The sequence below is a fragment of the Hypanus sabinus genome, chromosome 1 (genome assembly GCF_030144855.1).
Source record: "Hypanus sabinus isolate sHypSab1 chromosome 1, sHypSab1.hap1, whole genome shotgun sequence".
In the NCBI taxonomy this organism is placed as follows: Eukaryota; Metazoa; Chordata; class Chondrichthyes; order Myliobatiformes; family Dasyatidae; genus Hypanus; species Hypanus sabinus.
In genome coordinates, this window is record NC_082706.1 from 174,396,222 (window position 1) to 174,408,722 (window position 12,501).

At 43.6% G+C, this 12,501-nt stretch overlaps 1 long non-coding RNA gene across 2 annotated transcripts in view; it reads right to left on the reverse strand.

The window, feature by feature from the left end:
- LOC132382145 (uncharacterized) overlaps positions 1 to 12,501 on the reverse strand; it is a 29,289-nt gene that overhangs the window by 8,376 nt on the left and 8,412 nt on the right. For both annotated transcript variants that reach the window (XR_009508224.1, XR_009508220.1), the window contains exon 3: positions 473 to 627. This is a non-coding gene — a long non-coding RNA (uncharacterized LOC132382145). The remainder of the gene's footprint in view (positions 1 to 472; positions 628 to 12,501) is intronic.

Genomic DNA, 12,501 nt, shown 5'->3' on the forward strand with positions numbered 1-12,501 from the left:
GAGGTACAGAAGCCAGAAGACACACACTCAGCAATTCAAACACAGCTGCTTCACTTCTGCCATCTGATTTCTAAATGAAATTTGAACCCATGAACACTATGCCACTATATTTTTTAATTTCTTTTTTTTCCACTGTTTTTTTTAACTTAACTATTTAATAGAGATATATATACTTAACGTAACATTGTACTGCTGTCATGAGGTTAAGGAATTTCATGACATATGACGATGATATTAAACCTGATTCTGGTTCTGCCGTGGCACTATCCAGCACCTTTTTAAATTTGCTTTCAGTTGACTATTGCAGGGGTGTGGCATTCAAACGGTGGATGGATCTCCAATCACGCTGTAGTTGTCTCAGCCAATCACGCCCCCACAATGCTGCCCTTCCTGGTTTTACCAAATAGCAACCCAATGCAGCTTGTTGGTTGTTGTGTTTCACTGTTACAAATGCCATTCCCACAGAAGTTACCTTTTCTCTTGTATACGGGAAGAAAGGGGCTTGTTTTGCTGTTGCTGTTGTGTTTTGTTGGTGATTGCCTGCTGAACGTTGTTGGCATGCCATGTTGGTTCCAGCTGTGTGGCGGGTCTTGTGGGCTGCTCCCACCAATCCTTAGGTTGTGTTGTCTGTTAATACAAGCAAAACACTTCAGTGTATATATTGATGTACATGTGATAAATAAGTGAATCTGAACCGAAAGCTCAGCAGGAGAGTTGATGTAGCTTAAGTACCAGGTAAACCATGAGCAGGCATCTAACTCTAGCTTCATTTATATTTCCTCAGTCCATGCATCACCCTAGTGATTCCATGCCCCCTTCAGCATCCTGTCCCTTATGTGCTGCCCATAGTCTTCCAGACATTATCTTTTACTATAAAGATGAATATTCAAGACAGAATTGGAAAAGGAAATGGAAAATATTCAGCCATGGATATGTCTCTGGCACAAAGATGGGGAATTCTGACTCAACAATGAAGAGCATATATTGATGTCAAGGTTCTGGATGGTTGGCTCTTGGACACTGGCAAGATCCACCTCTCCACAGAACCCCTCCAACTTGTGCTAAAGGGTAACCATAGGCTCTCCTATCTTGTTGATTCACTGCTGGTGCTTGGCCTTCACCGGTTACCTCGACACAACCTGTGGGCCAATTGGTCAATGAAGGCGCTCCAGGAGTGGGGACCGACCTGCCTGTATACCTGTCTAGGTCCAGGTTAAGCCCCTGGAAACATATCCCTTCCTATGCAAACTGCTAGTGTAGACCTGTCTGGTGTTTTCAGGTGTTTCTGACCTTCTTGAAGTCTTCAGTAAGAAGAAGGTCATCTCCCTGCCTTCACACAAGTTTTATGATTGTGCCTTTGACCTCTTAACTGGTTCTAGTCCTCCCTAGGGCCAGCTCTTTGCCCTCGCCTGTCCTGAAATGGTGGCCATGGAAGAATATATCAAGGAAGCATTGCCTTAGGATTTATCCACCTGCCAACATCATCAGCAGCAGTGTGCTTCTTTTTTTTTGAGCAAGAAGGATGAAAAGCTCCATTCCGCATTGATTGTCAGACCCTGATCAACATTACAGTCAAGTACACCTCCCCTCTTCCCCAACTTGCCTCTGCATTCAAACATCTACATGGAGCAAATGTATTTTCCAAAATAGATCTGTGCAATGCTTACAACCAGGTTTGCATCCAAGAAGGGGATGAGAGGAAGACAGTATTCAACACCTCCAAAGGTCACTATAAGTACCGTCTCATGCCTTTTGGTCTGGCTAAGACCCTGCTGTTTTTCAGGACCTGGTCAATGATGCGTTCTGGGACATGTTGTATCAGTTTGTTTTTCTGTATATGGATGACATTTTTATCTATTTCTGCTCTCATCAGGAATACATCCAGCATATCTGGAAGGTTCTTAGATGGCTTCTCGAGAACAAGCATTCTGCCAAGCCAGAGCAATGTGAGTTCCACAAAGAGCAGGTGTCATTAGGGTTCCATCCTCACCACTTCCAGTGTTCAAATGAACTTATGTTAAAGTTCAGCCAGTAACAGAGTGATCCAAACCATTTGCAGTCAAACAGGTACATTTTCTCATGGGGTTTGCACCACTTCATCAGAAACTTCAGTTCCATCATGACATTCATAAATGCACTCACCGAGAAGACCACTGCAGGGTTCCTATGGTCAAGTGAAACTGACCAAGCATTCTCAGAGCTAAAGTAACTGCTCCAGTGGTACAACATCCAGACCCATCCTGTCAAGGTTGATACATCAGGTGTCAGCATTGGAGCTGTTCTCTCCCAGTGCTCTTATGTAAATAATCAGCTGCACCCCTGTGCTTTTCTTTCCCGTCACTTGACTCCTACAGAGTGTAACCATGATATTGAGAACTGAAAACTTCTGGCTGTCAAGGAGGCATGGCAATACTGTGTGGAGGGGAAAGACAAATCATAAGAACCTCTCCTTCATTTGGGATGCCAAGAGACTTAATTCCCTTCAAGCCTGTTGGGTTCTCTTCTTCACCTGGTTTAATTTCACACTCACCTACCACCCTGGCAGCCAGAATGCCAAGGCTGATGCCCTCTCCTGCCAGATTGACATCTCAGATTGTCAATGTCCCAAGATGTCCACGATGCTGACTCTGCCTGTCCTACTTGTGCCCAGCACAAGGCAACGAGTCAGAGCCCGCTGGTCGGCTCTGCCTGCTGCCTGTGCCCTCACCACCCCACATCCCACCCCTCAGTGACTTTCATCACCGGTCAGACGGGAACACCACCATTCCGGTAGTTTAGGACCAGTTCTCCAAAGCAGCCCCCATCGTTGCTCTCCCCAAGCTCCCATCAGCTCGTGAAGCTGCCACTTTCATAGCTTAACATGTGTTCAGGCTGCTCAGCGTCTGATCAAGGACCACAGTTCACATCCCGTTTTTGGAAGGCTTTCTGTTCTCTTTTTGGAGCCACAGCCAGCCTCTCATCAGGCTTCCACCCCCAATCTAACAGCCAGACTCAGAGTGAATCAGAAGCTGGAGACTGCCCTGCCTGCCTTTTCTCTACCAACCCCACAACCTGGAGCTCCCAACTGGCTTTGGCAGAGTTTTCCCACAATAACCTTCAGTCGTCCTCCACTGGCACGTCCTTCTTTGAATGCCAAAAAGGATTCCAGCCCCCACCCTTCCCTGACCAGGAGACTGATGTGGGAGTTCCTGCTGCTGAGCAACTGGCCAATACTACAAATGCATGGGGAGACGGCCAGGGCTTCTCTGCTGTGCACTCAGAAACAACATGCCCAGCTGGCTGATGGGGCTGCTGAAGCCAGGGGAAAAAGTTTGGCTGGCATCTAGATAACTTGCTTTAAGAGTAGAGAGATTCAAGTTGGCTCCATGCTATGTGGGAGCCTCTGATAGACTGTGGCTTCCACCATCAGTGAAGATTCACCCAGAGTTCCATGTTTCCCAGTGCAAAATTGATGACTTCGTCCCCATTTGCTCATCACCCCTCCTCCCCGCTTGGTGGATGGGTCCCTGGTCTGTTCTGTACAGCAGCATCTTGCCTGGTGCAGTGCAGGCTCCAGTACCTAGTAGATTGGGAAGGGTATGGCTCATGCCAGCCCTTTAAGGTTTATTTGTGGTCGTATTTAACTCCCTTTCTTTAGTTTCTGTCTTGTTGATTTTTGACTGAAGTGTATCTGCTTATCTTAGTACACATTCCAGGAAGGAAGGTCACAATTTTGATTGATGTTGCAAAGGAGTAGAACTTACTTAGTATTGAGTTTCTGCTTCCGAGCCACAGTGGTTGTGTTAGATTTTAGTTTGAGCATTTTAGTTCGCTCCCCTGTTGGCCTGGCATTTAGCATTTTCCTTTGGTTTTCCACAGTTCTTATTAAGAACCAGTGAACTGTACATCACACTGCTGTGTCTCTCCCTCTGCACTTTGGCCATCATCGAAAACCAAGTCAGCTAGATCCAACTCAAACTGAATCATCAAATTCGCTGGTGACACAGCAGTGTTTTACCCATCAACAACAATGGTATATAGGGAGGAGATAGAGCAGCTTGTAGAATGACGTTAGCACAACAACTTGAGTCTTAGCGTGGACAAGACTAAAGAGATGATTGTGGACTTTAGGAAGGTGCAGGCTGACTACTCATCATTGCATATCAGTGACTCCTCCGTGCTGAGAGCTAGGAGCACCTGGTTTCTAGGAGTACGCATAATAGACGATCTTGCCTGGTTCCTCAACACAACCTCTTTAGTCAAGAAAATATCAGCGTCTCCACTTTCTGAGGAGATTGAGGCAAGTGCGTCTCTCCTCCTCATCCCCATTCTAACCAATTTTCACAGGAGCACCTTTGAGAGTGCCATGACCAGCTGCATCACCATCTACTACGGGAATTAGATAATAGACAATAGACAGTAGGTGCAGGAGTAGGCCATTTGGCCCTTCTAGCCAGCACTGCCATTCACTGTGATCATGGCTGATCATACACAATCAGTACCCCGTTCCTGCCCTCTCCCCGTATCCTTTGACCCTGCTATTTATAAGAGCTCTATCTAACTCTCTCTTGAAAGCATCCAGAGACTTGTCCTCCACTGCCTTCTGGGGCAGAGCATTCCACATATCCACCACTCTCTGGGTGAAAAAGTTTTTCCGCATCTCTGTTCTAATTGGCCTACCCCTTATTCTTAAACTGTGGCCTCTAGTTCTGGACTCACCCATCAGCGGGAACATGCTTCCTGCCTCCAGCGTGTCCAATCCCTTAATAATCTCATATGTTTCCATCAGATCCCCTCTCATCCTTCTAAATTCCAGTGTATACAAGCCCAGTTGCTCCAATCTTTCAACATATGACAGTCCCGCCATTCTGGGAGTTACCTTGTGAACCTATGCTGCACTCCCTCAATAACAAGAATGTCCTTCCTCAAATTTGGAGACCAAAACTGCACACAGTACTCCAGGTGGGGTCTCACCAGGGCCCTGTACAGCTGCAGAAGGACCTCTTTACTCCTATACTCAATTCCTCTTGTTATAAAGGCCAGCATGCCATTAGCTTTCTTCACTGCCTGCTGTACCTGCATGCTTGCTTTCATTGACTAATGTACAAGAACACCGAGATCTCGTTGTACTTCCCCTTTTCCTAACTTGACTCCATTTAGATAGTAATCTGCCTTCCTGTTCTTGCCACCAAAGTGGATAACCTCACATTTATCCACATTAAACTGCATCTGCCATACATTTGCCCACTCACCCAACCTGTCCAAGTCACCCTGCATTCTCATAACATCCTCCTGACATTTCACACTGTTACCCAGCTTTGTGTCATCAGCAAATTTGCTAATGTTACTTTTAATCCCTTCATCTAAATCATTAATGTATATTGTAAACAGCTGCGGTCCGAGCACCGAACCTTGCGGTACCCCACTGGTCACAGCTTGCCATTCCGAAAGGGACCTGTTAATCACTACTCTTTGTTTCCTGTCAGCCAGCCAATTTTCAATCCATGTCAGTACTCTGCCCCCAATACCATATGCCCTAATTTTGCCCACTAATCTCCTATGTGGGACTTTATCAAAAGCTTTCTGGAAGTCCAGGTACACTACATCCACTGGCTCTCCCTTGTCCATTTTCATAGTTACATCCTCAAAAAACTCCAGAAGATTAGTCAAGCATGATTTTCCCTTCATAAATCCATGCTGACTTGGACTGATCCTTCCACTGCTATCCAAATGTGTCGTAATTTCCTCTTTTATAATTGACTCCAGCATCTTTCCCACCACTGATGTCAGGCTAACCGGTCTATAATTCCCTGTTTTCTCTCTCCCTCCTTTCTTGAAAAGTGGGACAAGATTAGCCACCCTCCAATCAGCAGGAACTGTTCCTGAATCTATAGAACATTGGAAAATGATTACCAATGCATCCACGATTTCTAGAGCCACCTCTTTAAGTACCCTGGGATGCAGACCATCAGGTCCCGGGGACTTATCAGCCTTCAGACTCAACAGTCTATTCAACACCATTTCTTGCCTAATATAAATTTCCTTCAGTTCATCCTTTACCCTAGTTCCTTTGGCCACTATTACATCTGGGAGATTGTTTGTGTCTAGTGAAGACAGATCCAAAGTACCTGTTCAACTCATCTGCCATTTCCTTGTTCCCCATAATAAATCCACCCGTTTCTGTCTTCAATGGCCCAATTTTGGTCTTAACTATTTTTTTGCTATTCACATACCTAAAGAAGCTTTTACTATCCTCCTTTATATTCTTGTCTCGTACCTCATTTTTTCTTGGCGTATTGCCTTTTTTGTTACCTTCTGTTGCTCTTTAAAAGCATCCCAGTCCTCTGGTTTCTCGCTCATCTTTGCTATGTTATACTTGTTCCCTTTTATTTTTAACCTGCACTTTATTTCCCTCATCAGCCATGGCTGCCCCTTACTCCCCTTAGGATCTTTCTTCCTCTTTGGAATGAACCGATCCTGCACCTTCTGCATTATTCCCAGAAGTACCTACCATTGTTGTTCCACTGTCTTCCCTACTAGGGTATTGTTCCATTGAACTTTGGCCAGCTCCTCCCTCATAGCTCCATAGTTCCCTTTGTTCAACTGTAATACTGACACATCCGATTTTCCCTTCTCCTTCTCAAATTGTAGGTTAAAACATATCATATTATGGTCACTACCTCCTAATGGTTCCTTTACCTCGAGGCCCCTGATCAAATCTGGTTCATTGCACAACAATAAATCTGGAATTGCTTTCTCCCTGGTAGGGAGAATTGCAAGGTATCTGACCACGAGATCCTACCAAGGAATGTGAGGACTGACAGGAGGATACTCGGAGTATCTCTTCCACCCATCCGAGATGTTCCTCTGAAGCACTGCATACGCAGGGCTCTTAGCATTGTCAAGAATCATTTACATCAGTACCACAATTCTTTGACACCCTACCATCAGGCAGGAGATAGGATAACGTTAGGATAAGGACTGTGAGGATGATAAACAGCTTCTTCCCCAAGGCCATGAGACTACTGAACTCTCTGCCACCGCCAAGGTCTCATCACGTATAAAGCACCAGTATCCTTATACTGTTTACTTTTTAACTTGTGTCATAAATGTCACTCTTCTAAATGTGCTAAATATCAATCTTCTGGAATATATTTTATTATTTGTTAATTTAATTGTGGTAATGTAACTTTATGTGCTGTGTGTGAGTTATATGTACTGTGTTGTGCACCTTGGTCTAGAGGAGTGTTGTTTTGTTTGGCGGTATACATGTCAATGGTTGAATGACAATACACTTGTAAATTGGTTTATTATTGTCACATGTATTGAGGATCAGTGAAAAACTTGTCTTGCATACTGTTCGTATAGATTATTACATTACAACAGAGTATTGAGGTAATACAAGTTAAAATAATAATAGAGTGCAGAATAAATATTTGCAGTTACAGAATAAGTGCAGTGCAGGGAGACAATAAGGTGCAGGATGATAACAAGGTAGATTGTGAGGTCAAGAAAATATCTTATCATACAAGGGGACTATTTAATAATCTTATAACAGTGGCGTGGAAGCTGTCCTTGGGCCTAATGATACATGCTTACCGGCTTTTTATATCTTCTGCCTGATGGGGCGTGAGGGGGGAAGAGGAAGTGTCCATGGTCCGTGGGTTTAATGATTATGCTGGCAGCGAGGTGCAGGCAGAATCCATGGATGGGATGGGATTGATTCCTATGAGGCGCTGAACTGTGGCCACAACTCTGCAGTTTCTTAAGATCACGGCCAAAGCAGATGCTACGCCAAGCCGTGATTCATCTAGATTTCATCTAGATTCAACCCTCATCCATTGATAAAAATTAGTGAGGGTCAAAGGAGGCATGCCAAATGTCTTTAGCTTCTTGAGGAAGTAGAAACACTGGTGAACTTTCTTTGCCAGGGCTTTAATGTGACTGGACCAGGAAAATGGCTACTGGTGATGTTCACTCCTAGGACCTTGAACCTCTCAACCTTCTTGACCTCAGCTCCATTGATGCAAAAAGGGACTAATCAACCCAATTTCTAGTCTGTGGAGTTTCACAAACACACTCGCAAGCACACACACAGACAGAAATAAAAAAAGACATTTTTATTCATACTGAATGAGTACATTTCTTGTCTCTTTCCAGGTAGCTCGATGATTTGCAGCCAGTGGGGTCCTTCTGAAATGTGAGACAAATGTAAATAAAGAAAAAATGTGTAAGCTGGAAAACTGATCCAAGAAAGGAAAAAGTGTTGGAAACACACAGCAGGTCAGACAGTATCTGTGGAAAGATAAAAAAAGATAGCATTTCAGGTTCAAAACTTTTGGTTAGAGTGAGGAAAGAGAGGTTAAAATGGTAATTTTAATGTAGAGAAGGAGGTGGGAGAAATTGAGAGGATAACGGGAATGGGTAGAATGAAACTAGGTCATATAGGATAATGGCATAATTAGATAATGATAATGCTCCTTTGTTTGTGTCAGATATTGTTAATGTAAAGGTTGTGGGACATGCCAGTAGACTGGGCTATATCAATCTAATGAGAAAAACTGAGACAATATCTCAACATGGACAATTGGCCGAAATGACTTGATCTTACACAGATTGAAGGGCAAGTAATCTGAAGAATTCAGTACCAGGACTAAAAGACTCAGACGGAAAATAAAGTGCTCTTCTTTAAGCTTGCTTTGGGCCTTGTTGTAGCAATATAAAGGCTGGAAAATTAAAGTTGGCAGGCAACCATGAACTCAGACTCGCTCTGAAGGACTGAATGCAGGTGCTCTGTAAAGCCCCACCTGTACCTTTGCACCATTCTGTTTGGCAGCGCTGAATGTAAAGCTGCTGCTTTTGTGTTCGGCTTTCACTCATTGTTGAAATCAACCATCATTTCAACCTGATAACATTCTTCAGTCAATGGAAATATTTAGGAATTGTAGATGTAGGAAGGAGCAGTGACTGATTCTTGCACACATGAAATGTTATTTTTTATAAGCCTCATCACCAGACAATCAATATTGGCATTATATCAGATAACTGTCATTGCTATTTTTCTTTTTTTGCATCTAGCCTGAGTTTCAGATTGTTTGTCCAGTGAAGTGGAAGATGATGCAGAAGAGACAAGCTGCTGAAAGCAGACACTTACTCAATGCAGCACTTTGTCAGACTAAGGAGAAGTTTTAGAACTTCATACCCTCTAAGGACTTTGTACAAGTAGTCCAGTCTCGTAGTGAATATTATGTTGCCGTGTAATATAGACGATTGTGTGACACACTGGGAATCTACAATTGCTGCCATACTGTAGCTATTTGGAAAACTCTTACTGACTATTGCTTTCTAATCTTTAAAGATTCCTCTGCCACCTTAGTAAAGCTGGCCACACTAAATATGGCATTTCAAAGGCCCTAATTAAAGGAAATATATTGATACCGTATACCTGTTGCTAAGTTATTATTTACAGACGCTGCCTAGCGTACAATGCAGTTTCTTTGGGGAATAAAACATGGAGGAAATGAGTCCTGGAATTTCAATACATTATTAATCCCTATCTGTCTGACCCAGTGCAATCAAGATTCATTTTACAACCTTGTCATTATGAGTTTAGCATTCAGCAGCACTGTTTCTTTATGAACAAAGTATTCTAGGGCCTTATTTATTGAGGAAGTAGCGCCAGTTGATTTGCTGCACTGGTAGTCCATGCTTGTATCTCTTACAGAGAAGATTCCTGTGGCTGTAGCTTGTGCTGGACTGGAAGTGGCAATATAAGTGGATGGAGTGGTGAAAAAGACATATGGCATGCTTGTCCTCAAAGGTGAGGGCATAGAATACTGGAGAGTTAGAATGTCACATTGTGGCTTTAAAAAACACTGTTTAGACCACACTATTGCGTGCATTTCTGATGAGCACACTATAGGAAGGATGTTATTACACTGAAGAGAGTGCAGAAATTCACAAGGATGTTGCCTGGAATGGAAGACGTTAGTTATGGTCTGCAATCGGATAGCCTGGGCTTCTTTTACCGTGGACCGAACAGAGGTTAACAGGTGGTCTAATAGAAGTATATACGATTTTGAAAGGCTGAGATAGGCTGGACAGTCAAAATCTCTTTCCCTATGAGAGGAGTGTCATAGAACAAGAGGCCATGGGGTTAAGGTGAGAGGTAGGAGGTAATGACGATCTGAGGAGTAAGATTTATGTACAGAGAGTAGCTGCAATGTGAAATGTGCTGCCAGGTGAGGCAGTGGAATCAAATAAAATTATTAAGTTGAAGGAGAAATAAGGTAAACACTTAAATTGACAAGGTATGGAAAGATATTGACCTAATGCAGGTGAATGGAATTAGCATAGTTGGGCATAAGATTCAGCGTGGTTACAGAGCCCATTCCTGTGCTTTATAACTCTATGACAATGACTCTGTAATGGCACTGGGACGACGCTTAATTTACAGCACATTCCTGCTTCCACCCTTTCCTCTCCTCCAATGTCCCTGCTGTTCCCTGTCAGCTAGCCGGCCAGATTGTGCTACACAGGGTGAGAGGGCACAGGCTGAAACCAGGCCTTCCATGGCCATGGCAGCTGGAGGTAATCTTCTGAAACTTCTTCCTCTGAAACCTAGCAGCCTTCCCCAAACCATGCTGCAATCACTTGTGGGTAATGGAGTTGGATCTCCAGGACAGAATGATATTCTTGGGCCAGACTGAAAGGGAACGTACAAAAATGATTGGTTGATATTAGAGTGGTTGTTATGCATGTTCTGGAGTGCTGATTTACTACAGCTTTTTGCTCAATCACAATGTGCAAACCAGTCAGCATTAGAACAAAAGTAAACCTTAATCAGGTCATTTAATCTCACACAGCCTGAGCAGAATGGGGTTGCTGATGTTTTCACACTTCCTTTTCTTCTCCCACCTCTCCACCTTTTCCTCATTTGCCAACAAAGAATGTTATATATTATATATGTTTAATATATATAATATATGTATATATGGAGTATATGTTATATTGAAGTTGTAGACCCTTCTTCAAGTGACCACAGGTTCAGTGACCTGATGTACTGATTACATCAAGCAGGTGAAGTACTGTGCAACAGCACTGGCTTGGCAGGCTGATGGATATACTGTACTTCAGATAACGATGTGATAACTCTGGTTAAGGAATAACCCTCTAGCGGACAGTGGAGGCTCAAAGATGAAGGCGACATGAGGCTGCCACAAATGAAGACACTGAGGCAGCCAGTCGGCACCTTCAGGGTATCAAGTCCCTTGTATGTTTTGAATTTTATGGGATGCCAATGAAATATTATCCCGAAGGTGACACAAGAACAGTTGATGAAGTTCTAGACAGTGGGGGGGCTCACAGTTCTCAAGAAATACCTCCACGCCCATTGGCAAACTTTGTGTTTCTCTTGAACTCCCAGGACTTTTTCCGGGGTGTAAATGGCTAAAACATGGGGCTATAACTTCAAGGTGCCTGAAGGAAGGTATAGGGAGGGTGGCAGAGGTAGGTTTTTTGCACATAGACAAGGATGACAGCAGAGGTAGATTCATTTGGGACATTTTAGAGCAACACACATAAAATGCTGGAGAAACTTAGCAGGTCAGGCAGCATTTATGGAAATGAATAAACAGTCAACTTTTCAGGACAAGACCCTTCTGCAAGACACAGAGACCCTTCTTCATTTGAGGCTCTTAGTTAGGCACATGGATGAATGAAAAAGGGAGGGCTTGGGGGAAGGGAAGTGTTAGATTGGCCTTTGAGTAGAATAAAAGGTCATCACAACATCATGGGCTGAACGTTTTACGTTCTAATTCAACTTCATATAATGGAGTGGGCCTGTATTATAATTGCAGTGCTGTGCCTCTGAGTGATATAGATATCTCCTACACTGACCTGCAAGGACACAGAGGGCTATAGGAATTGAACCATCATTGCCACTGTCAATGAGCCTGACCTTAATTTGTAACTGAAACCTGAGCAAAGTCTCTATAAATTCTTCCAGCTCCACCTCAAACACTTCTGATCAGTGAGATCCATTGAAGAGAGCTGTTCCTAGAAATCCTCTATTGATCAGACCTCCTGCTTGGAATCCATTAAGCTTTCTCCGCAGCTTCTCCTCATTTGTTCTGACATCTAGAAGACTAAGCAGTGTTCAACAAATGCCAGCATTTGGAATGCAGGGTGTTGCTGAAGCATGAAAAATAGGGCACTATAGTTTCTTCAGCCACAGCTTCTTGTAGACTTCAGAAAGTGTTGTCTCCAGCACTGGGGTCTGATCTACCAGAACTGCTACCATAAAGCCGTAAGACCACAAGACACAGGAGCAGAAGGAAGCCGTTGGCCCAACAAGTCTGTTCTGCCTTTCCGTCATGGCCATTTTATTAACCCTCTCAACCCCTTCTCCTCATAACGTTCAGTGCTCTTACTAATCAAAAACCTATCAACATCTTCTTTAACTATATACAATGACTTGACCTCCATAACCATGACAATAAATCCCACAGATTCACCACCCTC